Raw genomic sequence first — 18,674 nt, forward strand, 5'->3', positions numbered from 1 at the left:
AGAGACAAAAGGTGAGCAAGGGAACACAAGAGGAAAGCCGAATTTTCAGCCATATTACTTACCGGCTTTTCTTGGTGAACCATTCCACATCTCGGGTCGGCGCCGCATCTCTGGCAGGTACCGGACATTTAGAGGGGTCGCCCTCATCACTAACTCACCTGATTTTACCACCGGCAATTTAACCCCTCAATGCATCACCTTTGTTCTGCACCTGAAATAAAGGACAGAAAAAACAACATAAAAGGAGGCTCACACTAGAACTTTTGCATCTTCATACTTACGGCGTATCACTCAGAAAAGTCAAGTGGATTTGCCAGCGCCATTCTGAAAACCAGTGAAATAACTGGACGAACGCGCGCCCCTGCACCAGAAGCAGGATGGAGAGTTCATCCTTCCAAACCATAAGGTGAGCTTAAACCGGGGGTTTTGGAGGAAGTCAGAGAAGAACGAAGGGGGAAAGGGGGGAGCAAGCACACTATTCAGCAGACAGTTAATCCCCTTTCTCATCTGCAGAAGGATATTCCTACGGGCCAGACAAGCAAGATTTGGGGGTCCTGTTCAGTTGGTGGTCCGAATTCTGCGCATCACGCTTGAAGAGGCCACAGCAACCCAGACCAGACCAGCGCCTCCGTGGGAGCCAGGTGAGCGTTACAAAGCGCGAAGCCTTCCTACAAATTCCCACCCAGGCGCTATGGAAATTTCTGAGACTGACCAGTTGGCCCAACTACTGGGGGAATTACGGGCCGAAGTACACGCCGCTCGTCAAGAGACTAATGCTCTCAGGAGGGAAGTGATTGTAACACAGGAAAGAGCTGATGACCTGGCTAGACAGCTTTTGCAAGGTCAAGCTGGACAAACTCCTTTACCCGGTTCCGGAGGGAACCCCGCTCCAGTGCTTTCCAGTAACCCAGTGCAGATTAATCTACCTGGAAACATGCCGCTGGCCCCACCCGAACGCTTTGCTGGGGACCCCAAACGATTCGCCGTATTCATGAATCAGTGTCTTTTGCATTTCCTGTGCAGACCTGGGGCCTTCCCTAATGACCAGACCAAGGTAGCCTTTGTATTGTCATATCTCAGCGGCAGTGCTGCCGATTGGTCAGTTCCACTGGTAACTCAAGATGACCCGATTCATCGTGATTTTCAAGGATTTCAAGCAAGCATGGAAAGGTTATTTGCTCGTCACTCCCAGGGGCAGGCTCTAGATGACGAACTTCTGTCTCTGCGACAGGGCAATCAAGACCTCCTTTCCTACATTGCAACCTTTAATAGACTAATTGTGGAAACTGGGTGGACAGAAGAATCACGTTATTTTATCGAGGTCTACGCGGAGAACTTAAAGATGTCCTGGCACAAGTTGTAAATCCGCCCCAAGAATGCTCAGAATATATAGATTTAGTGGTCCAATTGGATCACAGACTGCAAAACAGAAAAGCAGATCGGTCCAAGTTTGAGACCCGGGTGTTAGTCAAGACCCACGCTAACCTCAAGGGGGTTGAAAACTCTGAGCCAATGCAAATCGGAGGAGTTAAAGGACCTTTAACTCAAAAGGAACGTGAAAGAAGACGGCAGATGCACTTATGTCTTTATTGTGGATCCTCTGGACACTTTCTATGAGATTGCCCAGCAAGGCCGCCCAGGAAGGTGGTAGGAGCCGCTGATAAAATCCATGAAACCTCTGTATCGGGAAACGACCCCGTCCGACAAGCGTAGGGGTCCGCTTGCCGAGCTTGAAAACGAACTCTCAGACCTCGCATTTCATTGTGCCAATGGTCCTCGTAGATCCGGAACAGCCTAAGCGGTTGCATACAATGAAGGCATACATCGATAGTGGGGCTATAGGAAACTACGTGGATCGTGAATTGGTCTCCAGGATTAACGTCCCCCTGCGTCCTAAAACCAGCAAAGATGTCACCACCACAGTTGATGGAACCGAAATTGCCTCGGGACCGGTAACACATTCCACAGCTGAGGTGACACTTGTAGGACCGGACGGCCATCAGGGGGCAGTTGTGTTTGATGTAATCAAGGCTCCACAGTTTCAGGTTATTCTCGGAATCCCTTGGTTAGAGACACATAATCCTCGAATTGATTGGCGAGCGAAGAGAATAACCTTTCCGGAGGGTGCACGAACCTGCTACCCAGAAAATCTGAAGATCAGTCTAGCATCAGTAACCTCTGTCTCCATGCAACTACCTCCGGAATACCAAGACTTTCAGGACGTCTTCCGAAAGGAACAGGCCAACACGTTACCTCCTCACAGATCGTACGATTGCCAAATCGATCTGGTGCCCGGTGCACAACCCCCTTGTAGCAGGATTTATGCCCTTACTTAGCCGGAGAATCTGCATTTGAGACAATATTTAGATCAATACCTAGCCAATGGTTTCATTCGCCCGTCAAAGTCTCCGGCATCCTCAGCTTTGTTCTTCGTGCCAAAAAAAGAAGGCGACCTTAGAACTTGTATCGATTACCGCGCATTGAACCAGATAACTGTTAAAAATCGTTACCCTCTGCCTTTGATCCCTGAACTCCTTGACCAGGTGAAGGACGCTTGCATATACACCAAGTTAGATCTCCAGGGGGCTTATCATCTGGTACGAGTAAAAGAAGGCGACGAATGGAAAACGGCCTTCCGTACAAAATATGGACTATTCGAATACCAGGTGATGCCTTTCGGGTTGTGTAACGCGCCTGCTGCCTTCCAATTCTTCATGAACGATGTCCTTCGGGAACTCATCGATGTCTGTGTTGTCGTGTATATCGATGACATTCTGGTGTACTCCTCTTCGGAATCAGATCACAGAAAACATGTCAGGGCCGTCCTTGAAAAGTTGCGCCAGCACAAACTGTTTGCAAAGCTGGAAAAAAGCGTTTTCCATACCACCGAGGTTGAGATTCTTGGATTCATCCTGACACCTAAAGGGGTCCGAATGGACGCACGGAAAGTGGTCTCATCCTCAAATGGCCATCACCTAGTTCGGTGAAAGGTGTCCGAAGCATGCTTGGTTTTGCCAATTTTTATCGCAGGTTAGTTCCCGGCATTTTCACGGGTGGTGCAACCCTTCACTGCACTCTTGCGGAAGAATAAACGTTTTGAATGGACCGAGGAAGCTGAACAGGCCTTTCAGGAATTAAAAGCTAAATTTACGTCCGCAACTATTTTGAAACACCCACGTCCTGATCTCCCATATATAGTCGAAACCGACGCATCCAGCTTAGCCATGGGAGCTGTCCTGTCTCAGAGAGACCCCGAAACCAACCAACTGCACCCCATAGCATTTTGGTCCAGAAAGTTCTCGCCGCCGGAGATAAATTATGCAATCACTGATAAGGAATTATTAGCCATTAAGTCCGCTTTTAAGGCTTGGCGGCATTATCTTCTTGGCGCCAGGCATACCATCACCGTGATCACTGATCACCGAAATTTACAATATTTAAAAACTGCCAAGGCTCATTCTTCACGACAGCTCCGATGGGCTTTATTCTTTGCTGAGTTCGATTTTGTAATCACTTACCGTCCCGGCTGTAAGAATGGCAAAGCGGACGCGCTATCTTGAATTGGAATGGGAGAAATGGACACAAACTCAGAACCTGTGCCGATAATTCCCGAACAAAGAATCTTGGGGATAACCACTTTACAAACCCTTGAAGACATTCAAGCACGGGTAAAACTATTCCTGGACTCTTCAGCCTTGCAGGATTGGATCAAAAGGGGGTCTGCCTTTTCAATCAACGATGGCTTACCTTACTTCCAAGGACGTTTATTTTTGCCTGAAAAGGAATTGCAAAAACTGGTTATTTTCCGTCATCACGATACTTTGATGGAAGGACATCCTGGCATTGCCAAAACAGAGGAAAAAATTAAACGACAATTCTGGTGGCCATCCTGGCGAAAGGATATTAAATCTTTTGTGATGTCCTGTGGAGTTTGCGCCCAAAACAAAGGTCAAAAAACAAAACCCGCCGGTCTTCTTCAACCCTTAGACATTCCACCAGCACCTTGGCACACCTTGTCACTAGATTTTATCACGGACCTGCCCTCTTGTAATGGATACAATACTATTCTGGTGGTGGTGGATTTATTTTCCCAGATGACCCATTTTATTCCGTTGAAAGGATTACCTTTCAACGGTACCCTCTCGAAAATGAACATAAGGGAAAAACTATTAACCCTCGCCAGTACCTCCATAGTATGATGGGTTGTACTGGGTTTGTTCATAAAGATTGACTAGTAAAGTCAATGGGGACTTTACATGCCCTGGAAGACAGTAGGCAGTCCCAGGGTATGGAGTCTATGTTTGGGGGTCGCTACGAGACCCCTGTGTCACTGCACGGAGGGTGCTGTGTATCACATGTGAATAAAGATGGTTCCTATGGGTGAGAGAAAATCCCATAGGCATTAAACACAAAAATAGCCTAGAACACACATAGAAAAAGTGCTTAAGAGTGGGAAAAAGAGTCTCACTCTTAGCAGGTAAAAATAAATAAACCCTCCAAATCCAGCAAAGCTGCTGGGGGACTCTATAGGTAAGGGAAATTAGCCATAGAATGAGAATTCTCCCTAACAAGTGCCCACACTCCTTTATATTCTAAGCATAAGGAGCACACTTAGACTATCTATCCCTGGGGCTGCACAAACATAAGACATCATTTTTTATTTTCTTTGCTTCCCTACATGAGTGGTCGTACCAGCCTATCTGTGTCAGTATGTTCCTCTTTGCTACCACCGCTGCCAGGGTCAGGTCACCCTCAAGCTTCAAACTCACCATGAGCTTGTTATGTGAGGTTCCATCTCTACTGATGACTGCCAAGTTATCCAAGATGGCACTATATATAGCTGGATTAAGTTCCTGATCCATAACATTGGTCCATTTAATGTTTGATAGGTCATTTATAACGGGCCTAATACCCAGAGGTTTCTAAGAGTGGATCCGGGGATCAAACCTGTGGTGCTCTGTGTCATCATACTTCCAAGTCGAGCACGTTGCCCCTGAGCTATCCTCCCAAGACAATTTACAGGCATGTGCCGAAATACTAATTGACTGGGTATTATTTAATTCCTAGATATTTCCTAGGCCTAACCAATTGTCATGGCCACAGGCCCCAGAACACACAAGCCACACCATCTAGTGATGGGGGCAATGGGTCACTTGACTCACTTATGTCCCTTTGGGACCCATAAACACAGGCGCCCTGGCTGGACTCAGTCCTGGTGCCAGGCTCATATATAGATGTGAGCAGGAACACTTTATTTCAGTGCAGGAGTGTTTTTAGTTTACAAGAACTTTCCAGGAGCTGAAAGCCTTTATTCCAGAGAACATCCTCTTGTGCTGACTCTTCGGGTGTGGCTCCCTAGGCCTGATCTACATGTGCTGACACATAGGGTGTGGCAGGCAGGCTGAACCTGGTGGGCGTGGCTTCAGAAGCTCAGCTATATAAGCTGCTCCATAAAAAATGTCATTAGACTAAACCACGCTCAGTTTATATTATAATTTGCAAAATGTATGCAGTGGTAGTATTGCATTTCAAAATGAAGAATCACATAAAATGGTGAATATTTCGGATCCTATTTATTATGAATGGCTGTTCATAATAAATAGGATCCAAAATATTCACCATTTTATGTGATTCTTCATTTTGAAATGCAGTACTACCACTGCATAAATTTTGCAAATTATAATTTAAGCTGAGCGTGGTTTAGTCTAATGACATTTTTAAGGGATACTAAATAATTTAGAGAACCTTAGTGGGTGGTTCTTAGACATTAAGACTACCGCAGCTGGCATTCGATTCATTGACAAGTGTGGTAAAGAGCGCACAGTTATATAGTATCTTACGCACGGTAGCAGTTTATAATTCCTATATAAGCTGCTCCATCCTTAAGGCCGGTGCTTCGCATTACTGTGCACTCGCGTGCAATGTGACGCTCACCTCAGCTCGGACCATTTTACTTAACTTTGAAACCAGACGTTCTCCTGCATACTCACCTCCAGGAATCCTGTGCTTCATCACTTCATCTGCAGACTCATCTCCTGACATCCAGTGATCTTGATCCCGACGCCGCAGCACTGCACTCTGCATCCACGAACTCGGACACTGTGAAGAAGAAGAAAGACAAGGTTATAACATCCATGCTAGGGTCGCGCCGCATTTGAACCCCACGCGCCCCCTAATTAACAATTTACCAGCTACTGTACTGCTTCAGCTTTGTTTCTCATTTCCTCTGGCTGCCGCCTCGAGCTCCGCAGCTTCTGCCGGGCCGGCAACACAACAAAAACAGACAAGGAAAGACAAAGGCAAACAGGAACACTTACCTGAAGTATAGTGGCTTAGTCGCAGCAGGACTGGACTACCACGTGCAAGGGACCAGTGAAGTCCAGATCATACAAGCGCCCCTGCCAGAAGCAGCAGGACGGAGTGCTCGCCAAAACTAATCAACAGGTGATCTTTCAAGGGACAGCTCATCCCACGGTACCACGGTTTTGGAGAAGGGGTCTGGAAGGTGATCAGGCGCACAAGCTGGCATACTCACGCCCCCTATTCTTCACGCAGGAGCAGTCCCGAGCAGCATCACCTATTACCACCAGTTACCACATAAGCGCAGAGGTGAAGTCGGACACGAGTGACCTCACCCCTGGGAGGGCTGCAACCGTGCCCCAATGCCTCCGCAGAGACCAGGTGAGTATAACACCAATCTCCTCAGATTTTAATTAATAAAGGATAGTGGTCCATTTCAGTTCGTACACAGACCTTAAAATCACTCACCAATGCCCAGTCACTCCCCAAGATTAAGATGTAATCTGTTAGAGAGTCTCCCTTGTTTCCTCTAAATGTTTTGGATGCAGTTTGGTCATTATGAAACCGCCCGTTACATGCCCTCAAATTCAAATTATAGAGAAATTAGACCATATCTATCGTTAGAGGGTGGGCTTTCCTGGGAGGGACTGCCAACACTGGAATAACCCAGGGTATTTCCTGATCCGCCCAAAGTCCCTCTAGTGCCCCTAGTGGCTCAATCTGCAAGTTAAAGTCCCCTGCCTGGATGAAACTATTTTTTTTTTCTTGCCTTCCAAAGGCCCTGGAGTCAATTATTCCCTGATGTTTTTCCACGACTTCCATTTTCCGCTGGCCTGCAGGCCTGTTAGACACATTAAAAATAGGCAACATTTTCCCCTCTCCGGTTGTCACTATTAGGTGCTCCATATAATTAGTTGGCTGGCTAATGATCTTCCATCTCAAGGTGACGTCCACTGATACCCCTCTGGGCCAATTAATATGACTTATGAAGGTCTCTAATTTTGGGACATTTTATTGACATTCTAGTAATACATTGTTTGTCACTTACTAGAACTCAAACATGGTGCTATAACATTTTGTGCAAGCAGTTCATTTATGTTTATGTACAGTTCATGTTTTCACCATTGTATTTGAGGTATGCATTGTAGATATGTATGAGTTTAGTATGGATGGAGTGATTGGTGAATTGTATGGGTCTGGTTGTGCTGCACATTATTTCGAGTGATTTTTTTGATAATCATGTACTAATTTTTCATGAATTGTATTTTACGATTTACATTTTTTGTGATACATTATGAGATTTTATAATTCTTACGATATATTCTATTAAATCAATAAATCTATTTTCTATTAAATTTAGGATGTGAATTGAATTTTTTCACCTCCTTGCTTGTGATGTGATCTGTATGTACCCGGTTATAGTTTTAAATTGGCTGTGCTATTAAGAATTCAGTCTTGCCCTTTCACCTAAACAAGATTCTATACCTCGGTCCATTAGTTGCTTTATATATATATGCTTCTTCCAAGCACGACCGTGTGTATTTTCCTGCTTGGAGTCCTTCATTGTCTTTTGGCGTGGAGAACAATGAAGTCATAGCCAAAACCCATTTTTACAGATTTAAAATTTGAAAATGTATTGTACACTGATAGGCTGATCTGATGAAAGAAACATTTGCTGAAACATCACTCCAACTAAACTGATGTGATATGTTTTCAGGCACATCCAGGATACCCATTGTGAGTTCACATGTGAATGGACTGGTTCCTAAAGAGAGGGCTGAATCATTGTATTTATTTTTATTTATTTTTATTTATTAAACATTTGTAAGGCGCCTATACATCAGAGATGGTTTGCAGGCACCACAATCATAAACAGCTCAATTGGCCAGCCTGAAAGGGGTGATGAAGAGGAGTATCGACATTGTTTAAAAAGAACTTCCAGGGAACTATTGTAGGTTCTAAGACAGATAAGGATGGCCGTTGGTTAACAGTTACAATCCAAATCCAAGAGTTGGAGTTTACCATATGTGATATCTATGCTCCTAACATTAACAGTGGTACATTTTTCAGTGGATTGGGCTGTTCCTTATTAGATACAGGTGGAAAGAACTTGTTGGTGGGAGAGGACTTTATTTTATTTTGCATTTTTAAAGCGCTCACACAGCCCGCGGGCTTCGAGGTGATGTTACAGGAATTGTTCGTTTTTTCAGTTGCGTAATATTTTTTTGTCTTAGTTGCGTATTTATAACGCGCTTAAAGACCCAGAGGTTTCTAAGCGCGGACCCGGGGATCGAACCTGTGTTGCTTAGTGTCGTCTTGCTTCCAAGGCCCACACATTGCCGTTAAGCTATCCTCCCAGGACTTTAACGTGGTGGTGAACCCAGTTTTGGATAGAAACAGTCAGATGGTAAGGGATGGCAGGAAAAAAGATAGAGAGGCATTGAAGTTGTTAATGCAAGATTTTGGTTTGACGGATGTCTGGAGATTGGAACACCCGACAGGGAGGGAGTATACTCTCCATTTGGGAGCCCATTATGTCTATTCGCATATAGACAACGTGATGACATCACGAATAGTGACACAAAATGTTATGAGCAGTGAGATTGAGGGCATCGTCATCTCAGATCATGCACCCATCAAATTAGAACTTTCATTCAATTATTCATCAGGCAAAACAAAAATTTGGAGATTGAACACCACAATTTTGAGAGAGGAAGAATAATAGAATATTTAAGTGGAGGAAGCAGAGGAATATATAAAAACTAATTTGAATGGGGAAGTGGGGATTGATACTTTTTGGGAAGGTTTTAAATGTGTGATGCGTGGGGTGGCTTTGAGAGTGTCAGGAATTAAAAAAAGGAAGAGAGATGAGGAAGTGAAAGAACTTAATATCTCAATTAAGAACTTGGAAAATTACTAATGGGTTCATTTTATAAAGGGAAACAGATGAAGTTGGTGAAATTAAAATATGATTTAAACAATCTTAGTGAGAAAGCAGGGTTTGCAATATTCAGGTCAAAATGCAAATACTATGAAGGAGGAGAGGAGAGAAATGCGGGAGATTATTGGCTCACTGTTTGAGGGTAAGAGAAGTGAATAGCACAATTGGTGCAATTCAAAACGATCAAAGGGTGACTAGGGATCCGAATGAAATAAATGAGATATTTTAACACTTCTATATGAATGTATACAGTGAGCGCATGAGGGTAGACCCAGATCAGATGGACCAACTCTTAACGACTTTGCAGATTGAAAAACTGTCAGAGGAAGAGAAAGAATATCTAGAATCAGAAATATCTTTAGAAGAGGTCAAAAGGGCTGTCTGGAGCTTGAACATAGGGAAATGTCCAAGGCCAGATGGTCTACCTGCAGAGTGTTATCGTGCAATGCTAGATAATGTTCTGATTTTGATGAGAGACATATTTGTAAATAGTAAAATAAAGGGCATTTTACCACCTACGCTAAGACACGCAACAACATCCCACTTACTTAAACAAAGTCGTCCGGAGCTGGAACCAGGAAGTTATAGACCTATTGTATAATTAATTCGGACAGCAAAGTATTATCCAAAATCCTGGCTAATAGTCTGGAGAAGGTACTCCCAAGGTTAATACATCCCAACCAGGCAGGTTTTATTAAGGGTAGAGTTTCGACTTTGAACATGCAAAGGTTGTTGCTTACCTTGGAAGAATGCGAGAAAATGAAGATAGAATCAGTGGCCTTGTCCCTCGATGCTGAAAAGGCTTTCGATTGAGTAAGATGGGAATTCCTGCTGAGAACGATGGAGAGGATGAATTTTGGACCTGAATACCTGAGTTGGATTAGGGTTCTCTATAAAAACACGACAGCAGAGATTAACACAAATAGGAAAATATCCGAAGATTTGAGCTGCAACGTGGGATGCACCAAGGTTGTCTTTTATCCCCATTACTCTTTGTGATTTCGATGGAACCACTGGCGGAGGCAATAAGAGCAGATGACAAGATTGTTGGAATTAACCATAATGGGGTTTGTCAAAAGCTTTCGCTATACGTCGATGATCTGCTAGTGGTTATTCAAGATCTCACATCATCAGTGCCAGCACTGATGAAGTTCATTGAGGAATTTGGCTTGATATCAAATTATAAGATACATTGGTCCAAATCAGAGGCTCTGCCCTGTACTCACTCAACCAGAAAAGTAATGGAACTTTGGCTTCAGATGGTGCCCATTTAAGATGAAATACTTGGGCATATGGATCACAAAGAATATTGGGGAAATGATGAGCCTAAATATGGACCTGACGATGCAAAAAACAATATTGGAAATAGAACGATGGGAGCCGCTCAACCTGTCATTAGGAGGCAAGGTAAACGCTATTAAGATGATGTTCACACCAAAAATAACTTATGTCCTGAGTATGATTCCCCTTCCGGTGAAGAATTCAATATTGAGGAAGGTGGATAGCATATTCCAATCTTTTTAATGGAATAAAAAGGTTCCAAGATTGAAATTGTGGAAAGTACAACTACAGGCTGACAGAGAAAGTTTGAACATTCCAAACTTTGAACGTTACCATCAAGCGTTCACGCTGCAACATGTTATGCCATTCATAGTAGAAACAGAAGATCAATGGGCAATTGCGGCGGCAAATGGGGCAGGTCCGTTGTACACATGGGCGATCCTATCAACTTCCAATATAGACAATGATTTTCATTCTGCCTTAACGGAATTTTTTAGATCTACCTGCAGGGCATATGAAGTTAAATCGAAATTGAGACCAGGTAGAACCAACACTTCCTCAATATGGATGAATCCAGTAATTAAGATAAATAACAAAACCATATTTTGGATAAATTGGTTCGCTGCTAGAATCAGGAAAATTGAAGATTTGTTTGAAGGAGAAAGGTGGAAAACATTCTGAGAGCTGAAAGTAGAAAACAACTTGGCTAACTGCACATATGGAGAATATAGGAGTTTGAAACGGGCAGTGAATATGCCGACACTGGACAATTCAGAGTTATTGAATACTATTAAGAAAATAGACAGTAACGAAAACATGGGCATCTAAGATGTACAACATATTAAGCGTGTTCTCAGAAGGGAATAAAAAGATCCTGGATACATGGTCGGCGTGCCTTAAATAAGAAATGACGCAAGATAGATGTGAAGCGTTGTGTGGGGACATCAAAAGAATGTCTTTAAACATAGGAGAGAGGGCACGTCAAGTTACGATCCTAAACATAGTGTTTTGGACAACGGTTCAATGCATAAGCAAGGTTTGATTATGACAGATATTTGTTGGGGATCTTGTCATGCTCGGGGAACAATGGAACACATGTTCTGGGAGTGTTACAAGGTGAGAGATTTTTGGAGTGGAATTACTGGTCTGATGAACAGAGTGCTGAAGGAAAATCTGGATTTTGACTTTGAGACACTGATCCTGGGAGAAACCCCAATATTGGAGGACTTCAGCCACCATCAAATAACCTGGATTTTGAAAGGGGCTTTAGTTGCAAAAAAAACGAATCTTGCGAAAGTGAAAGTGAGCTGGTTTTCTGACATGGAATACTTGGGTGGAAGAAATGTACACTACTTACAACATTGAAAAGGTTGTTTTATCGATGCAAAAGAAAGAGTTCCTGTTTCAAAGAATTTGGGGGGGGCTTCTTGAGTTTGGTGGATCTGGACTGAACAAGTGTTCCAATGAGAAGTTGGCAGCTAAGTTAAGTAACTCTTTCTGATATTCTGTATTTGTGCAAAATGATTGTGCAGGTTTATATATACATTGAGTATTGGTATTTGATGAATGTGAATTTAAACATTGAATATTATTATCCCTTGTTTTTTTTTGTTTTTTTTTTCTCTTCCTCCCTTCCCTCAATGATAGGTATGGTCATTACATCGCAGTTAGTTGTTGGGGTGGGTCTAAGGTATATACAGTGTTTTAAAATTGGGGGATTTTAGTTATATATGTGTAAGTTATTGTTTTTTGTTTACCTGTCTGTTGGAAATTTTGAATGAAATGGTTTAAATAAAAGGAAAGGGGTGATCATGCAAGGAGATGTATATAAACACTTATGTACAGGCACATTATAAATGACATATCATACAGACATTGACTTTTTCTACTGCCGTGGCTACACCTTGGATACAGCTAACATGATCAATGTGTTATCACCTAGGAAAGATTGTTTCATAATTTTGACAGTTTCTGTTGCATCTAGTGTTTTGCTGTGCATGCAATGGCAGCCCAACGTTCTAGGTTGGAATGCCATTGCTTGTGCCTAATACATGACAGTTGGCTGTAACCTCTAATGGCTATTCGCTCTCCAGCTACCCGATGTGAGTACTGCATGGGGTTTTATATCTAATAAAGCTTGTACTATTACATTTACTTACCTGTTACCTCCTCATCATTACAGCAGTTTCCATCATGCTTTACTCTGCCATGAAGCGATTTCACTCTGAGCTGGTTTCTCTGGGAACTGCAGCAAATCTGGGAGACACTTATCCAGTAAGTCATCCTTTCGTTGTATTCTAGATAAGGTTTTGGAAGGCACCAGTGCCCCACTAGGAATTCTTCTCTATAAATAGCGTGGAAGAACGCACTCTTTTGATTCTTGTTGGAGTTGCGGATAGCTCAAATTCCCCTTGCATAGGTGTGAAGACATTGTCAGAGAAGGTAATGCGATGCTTCCCTTACCATCTGTGGGAACATAATAGACAACACTGGGACAACTTGGAACTTACCTATACTGAGCACTCTATGGCCAGGACACCGAAGTACCCAGAGGGGAAACAGCGTTCCTGTACATATGGCATCATACATAACCCAATAAAGGAAGTGCACAAGGAAACACTTGTGTACGAGCGCGATATAAATAAAATATCAATCAATCAGAAGATGGCTCCAACTTCAGGGGGTTATTTTTGAAAACCTCTCAGTACCTTGTTACATAATGGGCAATTACCTTTGCCACTGCTAATTGACCAGCTCACCATCTGAAGTCATCAAAACACTTTATAGCCTTCGAGTTGCCTTTAAACAACTGATTGAGATGCCAGAGATTCACGCACTTGGCTGCCTTTTTCAGACTTATCACTGTGTCTCATCAAACCTATCCGGAAAGCAAGTCAAGATCCATGGTTCAAATCCATTACCACCAAACAAGCCCTTTTGAACCGACTCACTATATTGAGATAAGTGGAGCTTATGATCCACTTTCTCTAATTTAAGATGTCCATTGAGTCCATTGAGCTTGGCTGAATCGAACCAGTACACACAGTGCCTGAATGCTGATCATCCATCCAGATATCCCTGTTGTGGTCATACATTTTGCATTCCTCTAACACTTTCGGCTAGGTCACTGTCTCCTAACCACAGCTCAAATCCACAGAAAAGTGCTAAGAAGACTGCCTTGATGTCACTCCACCTCTGTGTCTTGGGAGGTAAGCAGGAGAAGGAGCATAAGCACTCCCATTTGAGTTTTATTTTGATGACATTTTGCTTGTTTTAAGCGTATCCCAGCGCCACCTCCATTTCCCCACTCCCTCCCCCTTGGCTGGTTTCCCTTTCTCCCCACCTGACTCCCTCCACACCCACCCACCGCCCCTGTGATTGGCCCAGCTGTCCCACAAGACCCGGAACAGCAGCCAGGCAGTAGGCCTGCAATCTGCATGCACAGCCACTCCACCTCTGTCTCTTGGGAGCCCGCCTCCCATCTCTCAATTGGCTCTGAAGACCCTTTAGGATATCCTACCAGTGCAGCCCCCAAAGAAGCAGCCTAGGGGGAGTCTGCAGGTATCAACAGGGGAAGCAGGCAGCCACTCACTAACAACAAACCCAGCCTAAACTACCACCTATACCCTCAGTTCTCAGTCACACATATAACGCAAAACAACCCACTGTCCCCCACTGCCTGGCTTCCACCCAACACTACGCCCAAAGAACAGGAAAGCAGTGTACCAACCTAGTACCAAGTCACAGTGGCAAACTCTGCCTATTCCCCAAGCAGCAGCCAACGTGTTCCTTGCTGCCACCCTAACCCATCTAGGTGGTTGCCAAAGCATAATTCCACCCGATAATCACCTGACGAAATTTCATTTGTTTTAAGTGCATCCCTGCACCATCTCAATTTCCCCACTCCCTCCTCCTTGGCTGGTTTCCCTTTATCCCTGCCTAACTCCTTCCACACCAATCCACCGCCCCTGTAATTGGCCCAGCTGCCCCACGTGACCTGGAACAGCAGCCAGGCAGTAGGCCTGCAATCTGCATGCACAGCCACTCCACCTCTGTCACTTGAGAGCCCGCCTCCCTCGATAGGCTCCGAAAAACCCTTTATATCCTACCAGGGCAGCCCCCAAAGAAACAGCACAGCTGGTGTCTGCAGGTGTCAGCAGGGGAAGCAGGCAGCCACCCACTAACAACAAACCCAGCATCCTATCCCCTCAGTCCTCTGTCACAGATATAACCCAAAACAACCCGCTGCCCCCCACTGCCTGACTTCCACCCAACGCTAAGCCCAAGGACAGGAATGCAGTTTACCAACCTAGTACCCAGTCGCAGTGGAAAACTGCCTATTCCCCAAGCAGCAGCCAATGTGTTCCTCGCTCGCATCCCTACCCATCTAGGTGGTTACCAAAGCATAATTCCACCCGATAACCAGCAGAAGCAGCTGCGACAGTGTCCAGACGTACCGAACAAGGCAAGAGTAAATGCGACAAAGGACCAGAGGCAAAGGGCAGCATCTGCAGAGACAATTCCAGACCCTGTTGGCCCGCGTTGGCCTGTGGGGCCTGCAACCGTCACCCAGCAGCCACTGACTGAGTAAGTGCAGTTATGGGCACGGGGTGCAGACATTACTGCCCCCCGCCAAACTGGCCAACCAAAAACCTCCTTATTACCTTCACGCTTAGCCTAATCATGCCAGATAGCCTGATTGTGCCAGATGGCAGTAATTAACATTTAGCCTGATTGTGCCAGGTAGCCTGATTGTGCCCGGTAGCCTGATTGTGTTAGATAGCATACTTTCACATTTATCCTGATTGTGTCAGTTAGCCGTATAGTGCCAGATAGCAGTATTTCACATTTAGCTTAATTGTGCCAGATAGCAGCATTTCACATTTAGCCTGATTGTGCAAGATATCCTGATTGTGCCAGATATCAGCATTTCACATTTAGCCTGGTTGTGTCAGATAGCCTGATTGTGCTAGATAGCCTGACTGTTCCACATAGAAGCATTTCACTTTGAGCCAGGTAACCTGATTGTGCCAGACAGGATGATTGTGCCAGATAGCAGCATTTCACATTTAGCCTGAGTGTGCCAGATATCCTGATTGTACCATATAGCAGCATTTCACATTTAGCCTGATTGTGCCAGAAAGCCTAATTGTGCCAGATAGCCTAACTGTGCCAGATAGCAGTATTTCACATTCAGCCTGATTGTGCCATATAGCCTAATTGTACCAGATAGCCCAATTACGACAAACAGCTGCATTTAACATTTAGCCTGATTGTGCCGGTAGCCTGATTCAGCCAGATGGCCTAATTGTGCCAGATACCAGAATTCCACATTTAGCCTGATTGTGCCAGATAGCCTGATTACACCAGATCGCCTGACTGCACTAGATAGCAGTATTTCACATCTAGCCTAATTGTACCAGATAGCCAGATTGTGCCAGTAAACCAGATTGTGCCAGACAGCCAGACTGTGCCTGATAGCTAGATTGTACCAGACAGCCAGATTGTGCCCAACAGCCAGATTGTGCCAGATAGCAGACTTTAACATCTCACATTTTAGCCTGACTGTGCCAGATAGCCTAATTTTTCCAGATAAGCCGAATTGGCAAAACACAAGGATTGTGCCGAATAGCAGGACTTCACTTTGACCTGACTGTGCCAGATAGCCCAATTGCGCCAAATAGCCCAATTGTGCCGGGAAACCCCAACTGTACAAAGGTCCATCTGATTAACTACTATAGTAAAACTAGACATACACTTACAGAGATAACCAGAAACCCCAACAATAAGCCTTGAATCCCATCACGCCTAGGACCTCCCCAGGACTCCCCTAGTTAATCCAATGGTAAGGCAAGGAACCCTCAGCTACTTCCCCCAACAGCCTTCCTTCCCACCCCCATAACCTCCCAACATACCAAGCCATAAGACCACCCTACGCTAAACCATTATGCCTATAATCGCAAACGTAAGTACTCCAAGAACCATCACAATCCAGCCAGGAAAGCGTTGCATGTGGGCTAAAGCCCCTGCATCCTAAAAAAGAAAGATAAACACAAACAAACTTACAAAGCAATGAAACCGAAAAGATCAAAACACTGACAACCCAAATGCAAGAAACGCCTCAAACAACCTACAACCAAGGAACGCAACATGCCACGAAAATGAACGGGCTACTCAAAAGACAACCAGGAGTAGGAATGAACCAAATGGAATTGCACCACATAATCACAACGGTGAAACACCCCCCCCACAAACACGGTCGACAACAAAACCAATGCCAAAATAAGAGAAAAATCTCTATACCTAACACCATACCTCACGACCAACAACTCAACGTAACCAGTAAATTCGACCAACATTGCGAGACGGACCAACACCAAAACGGAGCTGCACAGAAAAAAAAGAACAGAAACACCCAGAAGAAATATGAACAAAATCGACACCCTCACCCCATTAATCACAAAAACACGAGGATACCTCCTTCAACTACAACAAAATATAGAAGATGATCCTGAACAAAACAAGAACCCAATACTTAACCTAGCAGACCTACTCAATGACGACACAGACGCGATTGAACCACCATCACACCCTGAAAGTAACATGGAAGAAAACCAATGCAACAACCACAAGACAAAACAATATTAAAAGACAAAACCAAGCCAAAAAAACCCACTGCAAACTAATCAACGGAAAGTCAATGTCAAAACGCGCCACAGAGATATACGACCTGCTCTGCGACGACGGCATCAAAGTCCTATTTATTAAAGAAACATTGTTGGATGACAACTACAAAATCACACTCCAGAGCTACCTACCCGACAACTTCAAGTGCACATAGTTAACCAGAAAAGGAAAAAAAGGAGGAGTCCTTGCAATAGCTATCAAGAAACACCTAAAAAGAAAAAGAGACGAACCACTAAACATCAAAAATTGTGAATCCATGATCCTTCACTTGGAAGTAAACCCAAAAACAAACATAAAGTTCATACTGATTTACAGACCACCGACATACGATGCAACTTTCATTGACAACTTCATAGAAGCCATCACCAACATAGCCATTGCACATGAAAATTTGATAATCCTCAGGGAATTCAACATCTGGGTTGAAGAAGAAATCGCAAAACTCAAATGAAATCACTAATCGAACAACGAAAAGCCATGAAACTACCACAATTGGTCAAAGGAGCAACACACACAGCGGGACACACACTTGACGTAATCTTCACCAACAAAAATATTATCGCCACCGGACCACCAATACAGATACTGTGGAACAACCACCTCATCATCCCATTTGTGATCATGCTACCAACTAAAGCACCCAAGCAGCCCGATAAACTCACAATTATCCCCAAAAGAAACTGGAAAGCCATCAAAGCGAGCAACTCAACACAACAATTTGAACTCACAAAACCAACTACCACTAGCCTGCACCAAGCTGACCTCGACGGAAAAACCGAGCTACTTCACAAATGGATTGCCTAAACAATTGACGGCATCTCCCCTGAAAAACCTTTCACCCTGACACGAAAGACAGCAATGGCAAAATGGTTTAATCCAATGCTCAGAATCATGAAAAAGAACAAGAAACTCAAACTGGAATGGAGGAAAGAATACAACCAAACAAAGAGAGCACAATTCCAACAACAGATCCGATCTTACAAAAAAAGACATTCAAAATGCCTAAAAAGAAACACTACGACAGCAGGAACAATGAGGAACCCAACTGGGTGCAACAACACTCTGGTACCCTCGCAGAAACTATGCAATGACCTAGCAGACACCTTCAAAAAAGAAATCGGGGACATCCTTCAAATTATACAAGCAGACCGGTCACCCCAAACACACAACCAATCCCACCAAACAAGGAACCACAGTATAAACTCCAAAGCGCCCCACAAATACCAGTAGAGACATTTGTCAAGCTGGTAAGACATAGCAATAACATTGGATCCCACATGTACCCCTGCTCCCCAGACATTTACAAATACATCCTCTCACAGGGAGCACCACTGGAACACTACAGAAACCTTTTTAAACTGTTATGTTATGTTTGTTATTCAATTTGTAGCGTGCCAAAGCCCAGGGGCATCCAGGCACCGAGAGACAGAAAAGGAAGCTGAGAGCTAAGCAGGAAGTTCTAATA

The sequence above is a fragment of the Ambystoma mexicanum genome, chromosome 6p, assembly GCF_040938575.1.
Source record: "Ambystoma mexicanum isolate Mex_15411 chromosome 6p, UKY_AmexF1_1, whole genome shotgun sequence".
NCBI classification, from domain to species: Eukaryota; Metazoa; Chordata; class Amphibia; order Caudata; family Ambystomatidae; genus Ambystoma; species Ambystoma mexicanum.